Source organism: Aedes aegypti, chromosome 1 (genome assembly GCF_002204515.2).
Source record: "Aedes aegypti strain LVP_AGWG chromosome 1, AaegL5.0 Primary Assembly, whole genome shotgun sequence".
Taxonomy (NCBI): domain Eukaryota; kingdom Metazoa; phylum Arthropoda; class Insecta; order Diptera; family Culicidae; genus Aedes; species Aedes aegypti.
In genome coordinates, this window is record NC_035107.1 from 144,558,058 (window position 1) to 144,572,204 (window position 14,147).

General features: G+C 39.6%; 1 protein-coding gene across 2 annotated transcripts in view; it reads left to right on the plus strand.

Moving 5' to 3' along the window:
• The window catches only part of LOC5579301 (ceramide kinase), a 66,899-nt gene that overhangs the window by 6,308 nt on the left and 46,444 nt on the right, over nucleotides 1-14,147 (plus strand). The window lies entirely within an intron of this gene.

The window sequence follows — 14,147 nt, forward strand, 5'->3', positions numbered from 1 at the left end:
TGACCGAGAGCCTCGTACTCAGTCATGAACTTCTGGTAGTGCTGTTGTAATTCTGGATCGATGCTGAATTTTCTCTCCATGGCCTTGAACCGCCGGATGGCAGCGGTAGCTGATTCGCCCAGTTCCGGCTTGGAACTATCGAAGGGTAGGCGAACTGTATATCGTCCAGTTTCATTCCGAGAGAGGGTGGAGTGAAAATGCTCAACAGCGCGCAGCTCGTCCGAGGTAAGCTGCTTGGATTTAGGCACTTCTTCCACCTCCCAGAATTTCCGGAGCGTTCGATCCAGATTCATGGTTGCTGTTAGTCCGAGCATCGCACGACCTTCGGTGACATGCAACGTGTTGAAATGACCACCAACCAGGTAGCCAAAGACGGAATTTTGCGCAATGGGTATGTCTCGACCGTCGAACAGCTTGCCCGGTTCTAGAATGGAAAAGAAGGCTTCTATTCCCAATAAAAGGTCGATCTTACCACTCTTGTTGTAGGTTGGGTCTGCGAGTGTTGCCTCGTCCAAGGCACCAGTGTCGATGTCAAAATGTTGACTCGGTTGATCCGGAACCAGATGATGCAGAATCAAGGCTTCCACGACGATGACGATACGATCGTCGAATCGCGATGACATCTGTAGTGTGACCGCTCCTGTTGTCTTGCTGGGCTTCCCGTCGGTGATGCCACTCACGAGAATGTTGGCGTTGCGCCTTTCCAGGCCAAGACGTTCGAAGGCTGGTTTGCTGATGAGCGAATTCATACAGGCAGAGTCCACCATTGCCCGTACTTCGTGGAAGACGTTGTTCTTCCCCAACACTTTAACGACAGCCGTAGGCAGCAAACTGAGGAAGTTCACTGGACAGCTGGTTTTGAGATCCGCGACATATGATGCCACAGAATCCGCATGTTCCGCTTCACCTGAATGTTGCTGATTTGCTGCTGCTAGTCCTTCGCGGGGCTGGCCGGAATCGGAGGCAGAGCTGTCACCACTTGTGCAAAGCAGTGAGTGATGTTTTTTCTTGCATTGTTTGCACACCACTGTAGACGTGCAGTTCTTCACACTATGGGTCACTTTAAGGCAATAGGGTCCTAAAGCCCTGTCCCAATTTTAGTGCCAAACGCTTAAGTTTAGGTCAATAATACATGTTTACTCAATTTTCTAATGTTTTCCGTTGGTTTGAGTCCAAAAAACATTTTTTTAGATTTTGTCACACTCCTTGGCTTAAACTCAAATTTTGGGTGTATTTTGTTTTCCGTGTCCCTTCCGAAATGTCAGATAGGAACAACCCCAGTGGTAAAACTAAAACCCCTGTGGTGTTTTTGTCGACTAAGCGAACGTCAAACATGATCTTAAGTGTCAAGGTTCATTTATGGACCCAATTTTTAAATTAAAGTTTAAACAAGATATAGCCGTTATTTGAGCGGGAAATATTGCTAAAGTAGTTGCAGTAAAATGCTCTTTCGTGTTATTGAATAAAAACAAGATTTCATTAAAAATTTTAGGACCCAATTGAAGCAGAGCTTGGCTCGTTGCACAGAATCTCGACGGTCATTCGCTGCCATCCTTTTGAAGCTGGCACACTGGTATATGGTGTGAGCCTCAGAGCACTGCGGGCAAGGCTGCTGAGTGCTTGCAAGGAAGCTTTGAATCTGCTTACCGGGTTTCGTGCTTTGGTCCACTCTTCAATCCTGCTCCTTCTTCGTTGCGGTGTCGGCCCCCTTCTTGGAAAAGGACGCGCAAGTTTCCAAGGCATCGCATCGTCGCTCAAGAAACGTGATGAAATCTTGGAAGCTAGGATTCTCCTCGTCGACTAGCTTTTGTGCCCACAACGAACGGGTGTCTCGGTCGAGTTTCTCCAACAGCAAATGAATCAGCCATGGGTCACGGGATTCGTATTGCTCTCCCAGAGCCTTGAGCTGCCGCACTACTTCATCCGACGTTGAAACGAGCTTTCGAAGTCCAATGAGCGTTGGCGCATTAACCGGCGGCTGGTCCACAAATTCCTTGACAAGTGCCGCGACGGTGTACTTCTTCTTATCGTAAAACTCGTTCAGCCTCTCCCATACTTCCACATAGTTGGCGTCGGTGATAGTGAAGGAACTAACCAACTTTTTTGCTTCTCCATCTAGGTGGGAATGCAGGTACTGCAGCTTCACGGAGTTTTTGATGTTTTTCGAATGAATGCAGCTTTCGAAAAGATCCTTGAAGGAGGTCCATTGTTTCCGGTCGCCTTTGAAGACCGGAAGGGCAATCGTTGGCAAGCGTACTTCGAGTGGAACTTGGCCTCCGGACGCTTGAGCGTCAGCAACCGGATGGGAAAGACTCACGGAACCGATTTGGCCAGCCAACTGCGACACGTTGTTCGAAGCTGCAGCCTGGGACGTCATTAGGATTCGCTGCGAATCCAGAAGCAACCTGATTGCCTCTCGTAGATCATCCGCTGGTTCGACGATTGTTCCTTCACTGCTTCCGTGGGGGTTATGTTCCTCGAGCAGCTTCATGTAGCGCCCTTTCACTTGGTAGTACAACTCCTCGAATTCCAACCGGTGGTTGAAAATCGAGCTGATTTCACCAATCGCTTCAGTTTGATCTTCGATTTCACTTTGCACTTTATCAAACTGTTCACAAAGATCGGTAAGTTTGTGCAAGCGCTCCTGCACTTCGCCGACAGGAGGCTTCCGTTTTTCCACCGCACTCACGTTACTCAGCTCCCACTTCATGCGCTCGAAAAGCACATTGCGGCGTTTCCGAATCGCTTCCATAGCGGTTTCGCAAAATATCCGGCGATGAAGGACCAAAATGTACGCGAGGGAGCTAACGGGACGTAATAAAACACGGCGGACTACTCTTTCGAACTAAAAATGGATTTTTTGTTTCTCTTAGCGGAAAAAGAAGTAGAGTAATGTTGGCAGCGCGCGACTGCGATGATGACGTTTGCGCTGCAAGGGATGTGCACGAAGTCTACACAGCGTGTAGGGATGGTCTGCACGCGAACAAGCTGTAACAATTTCAGTACACTCACCCACACCCTTCAGCGTTATTGTGAACAAGCCCTAGCACTAGGTATAGTGAAGTGGAAAATCGTTGATTTTGAACATCATGTCTCTTTATGAAAGCTAGCTTTGACAGCTAATGGTAGAAAATGATCGAAATTTGGTTGTAAACATGTGACGTCATTGCTATCGTAGCATATAGGATTTGGATCACTAGATATTTAAAAAAAAATTGTTCGAGGTGGATAGGAATAGCGTCGTCAAGTAGTTATCAGTTTTTGGAATATATAACCTTATTAATATTGTAAACTGTAACTAATTTCTTATGAATTTCTGATCGGTATGTCGGGAGATGATTCCTGGTCGAACCATTTTAGAGTTTTTCTTTATCATTTTGTTCAATGAGTTTACAGATTGATCGGCAAATTTTCACCAAACCTCCAGCTGTTAAGATTGCGGTGAAAATTCACTGTAATGTGTATTTTTGAGGTGTAAGTGTTGGCCTTTTAGATTTTTCAATAAACCGCTTATAACAGCATGTCGGAAACTTTTTAGAAATTTAAATCATTTTTAACCAACAGTATTTTAAAAATTTCAATATGTTTTTCTAATACATAATTTAGATCGAGTACCTACTTTTAGTTTGGCCGTTTTTTGAGTAATTTTGAATTATTTTATATTTGACATTTAAAAATAAGCAACAATATTTATGAAACTGCAATGATAGGTATTGCTAATATTGTTCAATGATTGACAATCATGCATAACAATGAAATTATGTTCTGATCATATAACTGCACAAAGCTTTTGAATGGTGGAGAAAATCTTATGTATTTGATGATAGCGATCACCATTCTAAATGCGGCCTACAAAGTATTATCCCAGATCATCTTCCGTCGTTTGTCACCCGTAGTAAACGAGTTCGTGGGAAGTTATCAAGCCGGCTTCGTTGACGGCCGATCGACAACGGACCAGATCTTTACTGTACGGCAAATCCTCCAAAAATGTCGTGAATACCAGGTCCCAACGCATCACCTTTTCATCGATTTCAAGGCGGCATACGACAGTATCGACCGCGTAGAGCTATGGAAAATCATGGACGAGAACAGCTTTCCCGGGAAGCTCACGAGACTGATAAGAGCGACGATGGAAGGTGTGCAAAATTGTGTGAAGGTTTCAGGCGAACACTCCAGTTCGTTTGGATCCCACCGGGGACTACGACGAGGTGATGGACTTTCGTGCCTGTTGTTCAATATTGCGCTAGAAGGTGTTATGCGGAGAGCCGGGCTTAACAGCCGGGGTACAATTTTTACGAGATCAAGTCAATTTGTTTGCTTCGCGGATGATATGGACATCGTCGGCCGAACATTTGAAAAGGTGGCAGACCTGTACACCCGCCTGAAACGCGAGGCAGCAAAAGTTGGACTGGTGGTGAATGCGGCCAAGACAAAGTACATACTAGCTGGTGGGGCCGAGCGCGACAGGGCTCGCATAGGCAGCAGTGTTACGATAAACAGGGAAACGTTCGATGTGGTCGACGAGTTCGTCTACCTTGGATCCTTGCTGACGGCTGACAATGACGTTAGCCGTGAAATACGGAGGCGCATCATCAGTGGAAGTCGGGCCTACTATGGCCTCCAGAAGAAGCTGCGGTCAAAAAAGATTCACGCCCGCACCAAATGTACCATGTACAAAACGCTCATAAGGCCGGTAGTCCTCTACGGGCATGAAACGTGGACGATGCTCGAGGAGGACCTGCAAGCACTTGGAGTCTTCGAACATCGGGTGCTTAGGACGATCTTCGGCGGTGTGCAGGAGAACGGTGTGTGGCGGTGAAGGATGATCCACGAGCTCGCCCAACTCTACGGCGAACCCAGTATCCAGAAGGTGGCCAAAGCTGGAAGGATACGATGGGCAGGGCATGTTGCAAGAATGCCGGACAGCAACCCTGCAAAGATGGTGTTCGCTTCGGATCCGGTTGGTACAAGAAGGCGTGGAGCGCAGCGAGCTAGGTGGGCGGATCAAGTGCGTATCGATTTGGCGAGCGTGGGGCAGAACCGAGGATGGAGAGATGCGGCCACGAACCGAGTATTGTGGCGTGAAATTGTTGATTCAGTGTTATCTGTGTAGATGTTAACTAAATAAATGAAATGAATGATGATAGTACTCTCAAACCCACAGTTTGAAAACGAATACAGTACTGACCCGATTTTATCAGCCCCCGATTTTGTCTGCCCCCGATTTCGTTTACCTCCGATTTTGTCAGCTTTTTAACCCGATTTTGTCAGCCTATTTTGATTTGATAAAAAATGTTATCGTCATGGTTTACCACGTTTCCATTAAAACTAATGATAATGTTTGGTGTAATGCACGCAAAAAATTCTGGAAAACATGAACTCGCAGATTTCATATAGTTTTAAAATTTTAGGTGCACGGGAAACATCCGGAAATAGGAAAATTTTGAATGGACACTTGCCTTACGTAATTAATGGACGACCCACGGTGTGTATGAGCCAGGAGATTATAAAACTCGGATGTACATCAGATTTGTTCTCGCTAGAGTTCAATATTTGGATTACATTTTTATAATCGGGAGCTTTTAAAATATTCCATCTGTAAAATTTTTAGTTTTTCTACTTTTTAGCCATTTTTTATACTAAAACCCATGTAAATTACGTTTTCGACGCATTTCAGTCCACACAAAATGTATAGAAAAAAATACCCGTTAGAATATTTTAAAACCTTCTGATTATGAAATTATAGACCAAATATTAATCTCTATCAAGAAAAAATCCGATGTACATTCGATTTCTATAATCCTCAGACAGCGTGCGTCCCCCTATTACAAATCAAGGAATTTCTCAGGCTGGCAAACATTACGATATAACAGTGTCTACTGCGAACAATCGATTGAAAAATTCCAATATAAGAAATGGCATAAAAATTCCATGGAATGGCGATGTAATTTTGATTTCAAATATAAATAGGGTGACCATCTCCTAGATCTTCAAAATCAGGATATTTTGCATTTTTAATCCTAAATTCTGAATTCATATTCCAAACAGTAGCGAATTTAAAAGTGTTTTTTTTTTTATTTTATTTTGACTGGTGAAGACTTATAATGTAAAAGAATTGATATCATGTGGAGAAATTTGAGGGATTTTCTCGAGAAATCACGGTTCACAGATGAATGTTCGGAATCAAAAGCAAACCGTTTTCAGTTATATTTTTAAGACTGTGTTCTGTTGCTAATATCAAATGAAAAAGACATTTTCCTTTTATTAGTGGGTATGAGTCTTCAATATAACTAGCCTTTTGGTAAGACACTAGACTTTTGCTAAAAATCTGCCACTTATCCGAAGACACTTGGGTGTTTTGACTACGCAAGTATCTTATGATTCGACAAAAAATCGAAGTTTTACAATGGTTTTGCTGGGTTTCTGATAGGATCTCAAAATATCCATTTAGATAACCAAAGAAATCCTGCAACAATCTTGCCAGAAATTTACTAAAGATTTTTTTAAATCTACTTTGTGTCTGATCAACATCTTGCTAAGAAATTACTAAAAATGTCAAACAACCAAGTAAATTTCATACAATCTAGAAAATAGGTTTTTTCATTTCATAGAATCTAGAAATATGTTGTAAAATGCAATGGAATGGAAGAAAGGACGCTTCCCCGGAATGCGAACTTTCTTCCAAGGGTGAAATGAATAATTGTATCGAAATGAGCAATCAGTTCGATGCTCTAGACAAATTTTCCGAACACCAAATCGAAGCAGCCTCTAGCCCAGGCTCTTTGATTCAAGTGAGGAAGCAAAGAGTGCCGCCTATCGTGGTCAGTTGTTTCGAATTTGCGGGATTTAGGCAGGAGATCTTGAACTCCATTAGGGGAATCAAGGTTTCCTTCCAAATCGCAAAGAAAGGAGACTGTCGCGTTTTGCCGGAATCTCTTAAAGATCGTGAACTTCTTCTCAGATATCTTGAAGAGAAGAAGCACAAATTTTTTACTTATGACGACAAAACTGAACTTTTGTTCAAAGTTGTCTTGAAAGGTCTCTCAAGTGACTATAAGTCACCTGAAGAGATCCAAAATGGAATAAATGATTTACTTGGATTTTCCCCAGTCCAAGTAATCATTATGAAAAAGAGAACCCAATCTGGCTTTGTTCGGAAAGGACTTTCTCAAGAATTTTATTTAGTTCACTTTAACAAAAAAGAACTAAATAATATTAAAGCTTTAGAAAAAGCAAAACTTATGTTCGATGTCCGTGTGACATGGGAACATTTCCAGAAACCTGGAGGAAATTACCAGAACCCCACTCAGTGCCGTCGGTGCCAAAAGTGGGGTCATGGTACAAAAAATTGTCGCATGGATGCTAAATGCATGATTTGCGGAGGTTCTTCTCACGCCAAAGACGTCTGTCCAGTGAAGGAAGATACCACCAAGTTCATATGCTGTAATTGCGGGGCTAACCATAAGTCCAATTTTTGGAATTGCCCTTCACGAAAAAGGGTCATTGAGGCTCGTGCCAGGCAGATGAAAGATAATATCCGTTACGATAACGGTCGTTTCCGGAATTTGCCTGGTAGAGTATCGAACAATGCTCATTTTTCAGTTAACGATCGCTTGATCATGAATCATACCCATCAGGAAGATCATAATCATGCTCATTCACAAACTAATTTTAATCCGTCGGGTAGCCGTTCGAATCTTTCAATTTCGAATGTATCTACCCACGGTAAATCCTTTGCCGATATCGTAGCAGGAAATTTGAACTCCTCCCCTGTTCGATCCATGGGTACCCATTCTACTTGTTTCAAATCAAATGGAAAAAACCCTACCGCCACAGGTAATTCCGCTTCTTCGTCTACCGGAAATTCTAATGGGAAATCACATGACATGTCTGCCTCTGATTTTAATTTTCTAACTGAACAATTGAATCTAATGATTGATGCAATGTTCAAAGCCACCACTATGACTGAAGCAGTCCAAGTAGGTGTAAAATTTACAAATCAAATTGTTATTGGATTACGTTTTTCTAATGGATCCAAATAATAATTTAAATATTTTAAATTGGAATGCTCGTTCTCTGAATGGTAAAGAGGACGAGCTGTTTAATTTTCTTACGGTTAATAACGTGCATATAGCAGTTATTACCGAAACGTATTTAAAACCTGGATCTAAACTCAAAAGAGATCCTAACTTTTTTGTTTATCGTAATGATCGACTTGATGGGGCATGTGGGGGAGTTGCAATCATCATTCATAGGCGTATAAAACATCAACTGTTTTCGTCATTTGAAACTAAAGTTTTTGAAACTTTAGGTGTTTCTGTTGAAACACAGTTTGGTAAATATACTTTCATAGCTGCCTATTTGCCTTTTCAATGCTCTGGACAGCAAGTTAATTTGCTCCAAACTGACTTGCGAAAATTGACTCGCAATAAGTCAAAATTTTTTGTCATTGGTGACTTTAATGCCAAACATCGGTCATGGAATAATTCTCAAAGTAATTCCAACGGCAGAATTTTATTTGATGAGTGCTCTTCAGGATATTTCTCAATTCAATACCCTGATAGCCCCACATGTTTTTCCTCTTCTAGAAATCCATCTACGATTGATTTGGTCTTAACCGACTCTAGTCATCTTTGTAGCCAATTAGTTACTCATGCTGATTTTGATTCTGATCATGTCCCTGTTACATTTCAAATATCCCAAGAAGCGATTCTCAATCCTATCAGCTCCACTTTCAATTATTTACGAGCCGACTGGAATATATATAAAACGTATGTTGACTCCAATCTTGATGTTAACATTTCTTTAGAAACTAAACTTGATATTGACAATGCTCTTGAAACTTTAACAAATTCCATTGTTGAAACCAGGAGCATTGCAATTCCAAAATGTGAAGTAAAATTTGAATCCGTGATTATAGACGATGATCTTAAACTTTTGATCCGTCTTAAAAACGTGAGGAGAAGGCAATTTCAACGTACTCGCGATCCTGCTATGAAAATTATATGGCAGGATTTGCAGAAAGAAATCAAAAAGCGTTTTGCTCAATTAAGAAACAAAAATTTTGAAAATAAAATTTATCAATTGGACCCTGGCTCTAAGCCCTTTTGGGAATTATCTAAAATCTTGAAAAAACCTCAGAAGCCTATACCGGCATTGAAAGAGGAAAACAAATTATTACTAACTAATTGCGAAAAAGCTCAAAAACTTGCTATGCAGTTTGAAAGTGCGCACAATTTTAATTTAGGACTTACTAGTCCAATTGAAAATGAAGTTACTTAGGAGTTCGAAAATATTCTTAATCAAGAGAACGTTTTCGAAAATGCCTGGGAGACTGATTTGGAAGAAGTGAGAACTATTATTAAAAAATTCAAAAATATGAAAGCTCCTGGCGATGATGGAATTTTCTACATCCTCATCAAGAAACTTCCAGAAAGTAGCTTATCATTTTTAGTTGATATATTTAACAAATGTTTTCAATTAGCATATTTTCCTGATAAATGGAAAAATGCTAAGGTTGTTCCAATTTTAAAACCAGACAAAAATCCTGCAGAAGCTTCTAGCTATCGTCCAATCAGTTTGCTTTCCTCCATCAGTAAACTTTTTGAAAAGGTTATTTTGAACAGAATGATGGCCCACATCAACGAGAAATTCAATTTTTGCCAATGAACAGTTCGGATTCCGCCATGGACATTCGACCACTCATCAACTTTTACGTGTAACAAATTTGATCCGTTCCAACAAATCTGAAGGCTATTCTACTGGTCTTGCTCTTCTAGACATAGAAAAAGCATTCGACAGTGTTTGGCATGAAGGTTTGATTGTAAAATTAAAAAACTTTAATTTTCCAACATACATTGTTAGAATAATTCAAAGTTATCTGTCAAATCGTACACTTCAGGTTAATTATCAAAACTCCAGATCTGAAAGACTTCCTGTAAGAGCTGGTGTTCCTCAAGGCAGCATTTTGGGACCAATATTATACAATATTTTCACATCTGACTTACCTGAGCTACCTCAGGGATGTCAAAAATCTTTGTTTGCGGATGACACAGGCCTCTCCGCCAAAGGTCGAAGCCTGCGTGTCATCTGTAGTCGATTGCAAAAAAGTTTGGATATTTTTTCTTCATACTTGCAAAAATGGAAGATTTCTCCTAATGCTTCCAAAACTCAACTAATAATATTCCCACATAAACCAAAAGCTCTTTATTTGAAACCTTCAAGTAGACATGTTGTCACGATGAGAGGGGTTCCAATAAATTGGTCAGATGAAGTTAAGTATCTAGGGCTCATGCTTGATAAGAATTTAACTTTCAAAAATCACATTGAGGGCATTCAAGCCAAATGTAATAAATATGTAAAATGTCTCTATCCCCTTATTAATAGAAAATCAAAACTTTGTCTTAAGAACAAGCTTTTGATATTCAAACAAATTTTCAGGCCAGCCATGTTGTATGCTGTACCAATATGGACTAGCTGTTGTAATACCAGGAAGAAAGCTCTGCAGAGAATTCAAAATAAAATTTTGAAAATGATTCTGAGGCTTCCTCCCTGGTATAGTACCAATGAGTTACATAGAATATCCAATGTTGAAACATTGGAACAAATGTCAAATAAAATAATAAATAATTTCAGGCAAAAATCGTTACAATCTTCTATTGCCACGATTAATGCGTTATATGTTTAGGTTAAGTTAGGTTAAGTATATTTAAAGCGTTTTTATTTCTCTTATAAGCAGGTGAAATCAACTCACCTGTAAAAAATCTGAACTGCTACGGCAAATGAAATGTTACATGTTGTTAACAATATGTTAATAAAATCTTAAATTTGTTTTACCAAATTAGGATGATAGTGTTGTCTTATAACACAGAACACCTAGATATAAGAAATGAATGTAATGTTTGGAATGATACTAATAAAGAAATTAAAAAAAAAAAAGAACACGTCCTGCTAAATCATGCCGGATGGTAAACTTAAATATAAATAGAAACATGGGATTTGACCTGCCCACACAAGTGAGCAGTTGGGACATAGTGAGTATCCTGCATAATAATTGAGCCTGCCCAGAAAGTTCAAATACCTACCTAAGAAAAGTATGCACTTTGCCAAAAGAAATTTATTGATTGAATGGATCAAACCCTCCTAGCTTTGAGCTCAAGATACGCTAATGTTGACACTGTTTTTGAGAATTATTAAGTATACATTAAGTTTCTGATCCAATTTATGAATTTTCACTTAAAATTGAGTCCTCAAAAATAAGTTAAAATGATCGAGTTAAGGTTACTGAGAAAATTTGTTTTGGATAGCTCACCATATTTTCAAACTCTTGGAATACAGTCAACCCTTGAAGGGCCCATGGAGTTAGGGAGGTATACAGTTATAGAACACAAACCCAGTGCAAATGCTATCAAGGTAGACATGAAAACCAACTTTTTTTTTCTTTATTAGTATCATGTCAAACATTACATTGATTTCTTATGTCTAGGTGTTCTGTGTTATTAGACAACACTATCATCCTTATTTGGTAAAACAAATGTAAGATTTTATTAACATTTTGTTAACAACATATTTCATTTAATTTGCCGTAGCAGTTCAGATTTTTTAAAGTTGAGTTGATTTCAGCTGCTTTAGCTTAGCTTAGCTTAGCTTAGACTGACTACACATATCAATGGTTGCTATTCCGTGATTGACCGAAGTCAGTGAAAATGCACAAAGAATCAACTAGAAGTTCGGCTGGGATTGGCCATAATCTTCTTCAGTGTGCATAATTCAGTGCCTCTATTTATACAGGGTCAATAACGGCGCCGGCCACGTCCTTGCAGTCAGGTGGGATTGGGGGAAGGAATGTTAGTGTGTAACCTTTGCTTTTTGGAGACCGTGTTTGCCTCTGCATCTCCACAAAGGTTACTGGGAGGGATGTTTGTTAATGGGGAGGATCGTTGGGTCATAGGATTCACTTTGATAAGCGATTAGACCATGATAAACAATGATTTGTGAGATATATACATGCTTATACGTAAATATAATATTTTCATTTGATATGAACAATTTCTATGTAGAGGAAAATTATGCCGACACTTGAGGTGACGAACCATTCAAAGTTTGTTGAACAAATGCCTAAATGTAACATTCCTACAGCTGTCAGGACGAAAGCATGTGTTATTATATTTTACTCATTTGAAAAGAAACAAAAAACTCGATTGGTTGGGACATCATAGAACACTCTTATTCTTATGCCGACACTTACAGTGGCGAATCCAAAGTTTGTTGCATAAGGTGAACCTTTCGCAAGTTCACACTTGTAGTGTCGAACCATTCAAAGTTTTTTTAATTACAAAAATAAAGGTATATAAGAGGTGTTCTGAAAAAAAAATGTTAAACATAAATAAATCATGAATCAGAGTTTGTGTCGACACTCGCAGTGACGAACCATCCATAGTTTGTTGAAAAATCATATTTACATCCCACCATTGTAACGATTGAATGTGCAGTCATACATATTTTATAGATTAGAAATAGTAGCATGAAACGAGCTCACCAATTGATCCGTTATCCTTGACTGAGCAGCCACAATCCACTTTCGGCTTCACTCGTTTGCTCGGCTATAAAAAAGCACTCAGGAAAAAAAAATAAGCGCGCGACCCAAAAAGAATAAAAAAAAACTGTTCGGGCTTTCTTGACGCACTGCCCAGGAGCAAGCGTCAAGGTCGAAGGATCAAACAGAACTAACCGATCGCGGCACTTTTTCAGTTACTCCAACCGAACTCACCGATCACGCCACTTTTTCACTTACTAGACCAACGCGCGACATGTTTGATCCTGCCCTCGTCGCTCACCCCGGCAAAAGCAAGTGTCAAGGTCGAAAGATCAAACAGAACTCCATGCCGTCTGCTCCACACACCTCTTCATCAAAAACCCGAACACCACTACTAGTACATTCGCACTCTTCCCGTCTTTCTAGCTAGTAACGCACTTTCCTTTCATCAACTTTCTATCCGTACTGTGATCCGCTTGCTTCTTCTTCTTCTTCTTCTCATCAGTTTCCAAAATAACTTCCCCACTTGTCATGTGCACACTGTTTCAATCTTCTCAAAGCCACATAATAAGGTATTCTTATGAGATGACTCTAATTTCAACCTACATAACCCTTCCACTTCATCACAAACTTGGAAAAACAAACTTCCAAAACAAACACTTTCCTCCGTGTTTCCAGACCGCTTCCAGTACCCCACTCAGTTGATTTCAGCTGCTTATAAGAGAAAAAAACACGTTTTCAATTTATTTAACCTAACTTAACCTAAATATATAACGCATTAATCGTTGCAATAGAAGATTGTAAAGATTTTTGCCTGAAATTATTAATTATTTTATTTGACATTTGTTCCAATGTTTCAACATTGGATATTCTTTGTAACTCATTGGTACTATACCAGGGAGGAGGCTTCAGAATCATTTTCAAAATTTTATTTTGAATTCTCTGCAGAGCTTTCTTCCTGGTATTACAACAGCTAGTCCATATTGATACAGCATATAACATGGCTGGCCTGAAAATTTGTTTGAATATCAAAAGCTTGTTCTTAAGACAAAGTTTTGATTTTCTATTAATAAGGGGATTGAGACATTTTACATATTTATTACATTTCGCTTGAATGCCTTCAATGAGATTTTTGAAAGTTAAATTCTTATCTAGCATGAGCCCTAGATACTTAACTTCATCTGACCAATTTATTGGAACCCCTCTCATCGTGAAACATGTCTACTTGAAGGTTTTAAATAAAGAGCTTTTGGTTTATGTGGGAATATTATTAGTTGAGTTTTGGAAGCATTAGGAGAAATCTTGCATTTTTGCAAGTATGAAGATAAAATATCCAAACTTTTTTGCAATCGACTACAGATGACACGCAGGCTTCGTCCTTTGGCGGAGAGGCCTGTGTCACCCGCAAACAAAGATTTTTGACATCCCTGAGGTAACTCAGGTAAGTCAGATGTGAAAATATTGTATAATATTGGTCCCAAAATGCTGCCTTGAGGAACACCAGCTCTTACAGGAAGTCTTTCAGATCTGGAGTTCTGATAATTAAGCTTAAGTGTACGATTTGACAGATAACTTTGAATTATTCTAACAATGTATGTTGGAAAATTAAAGT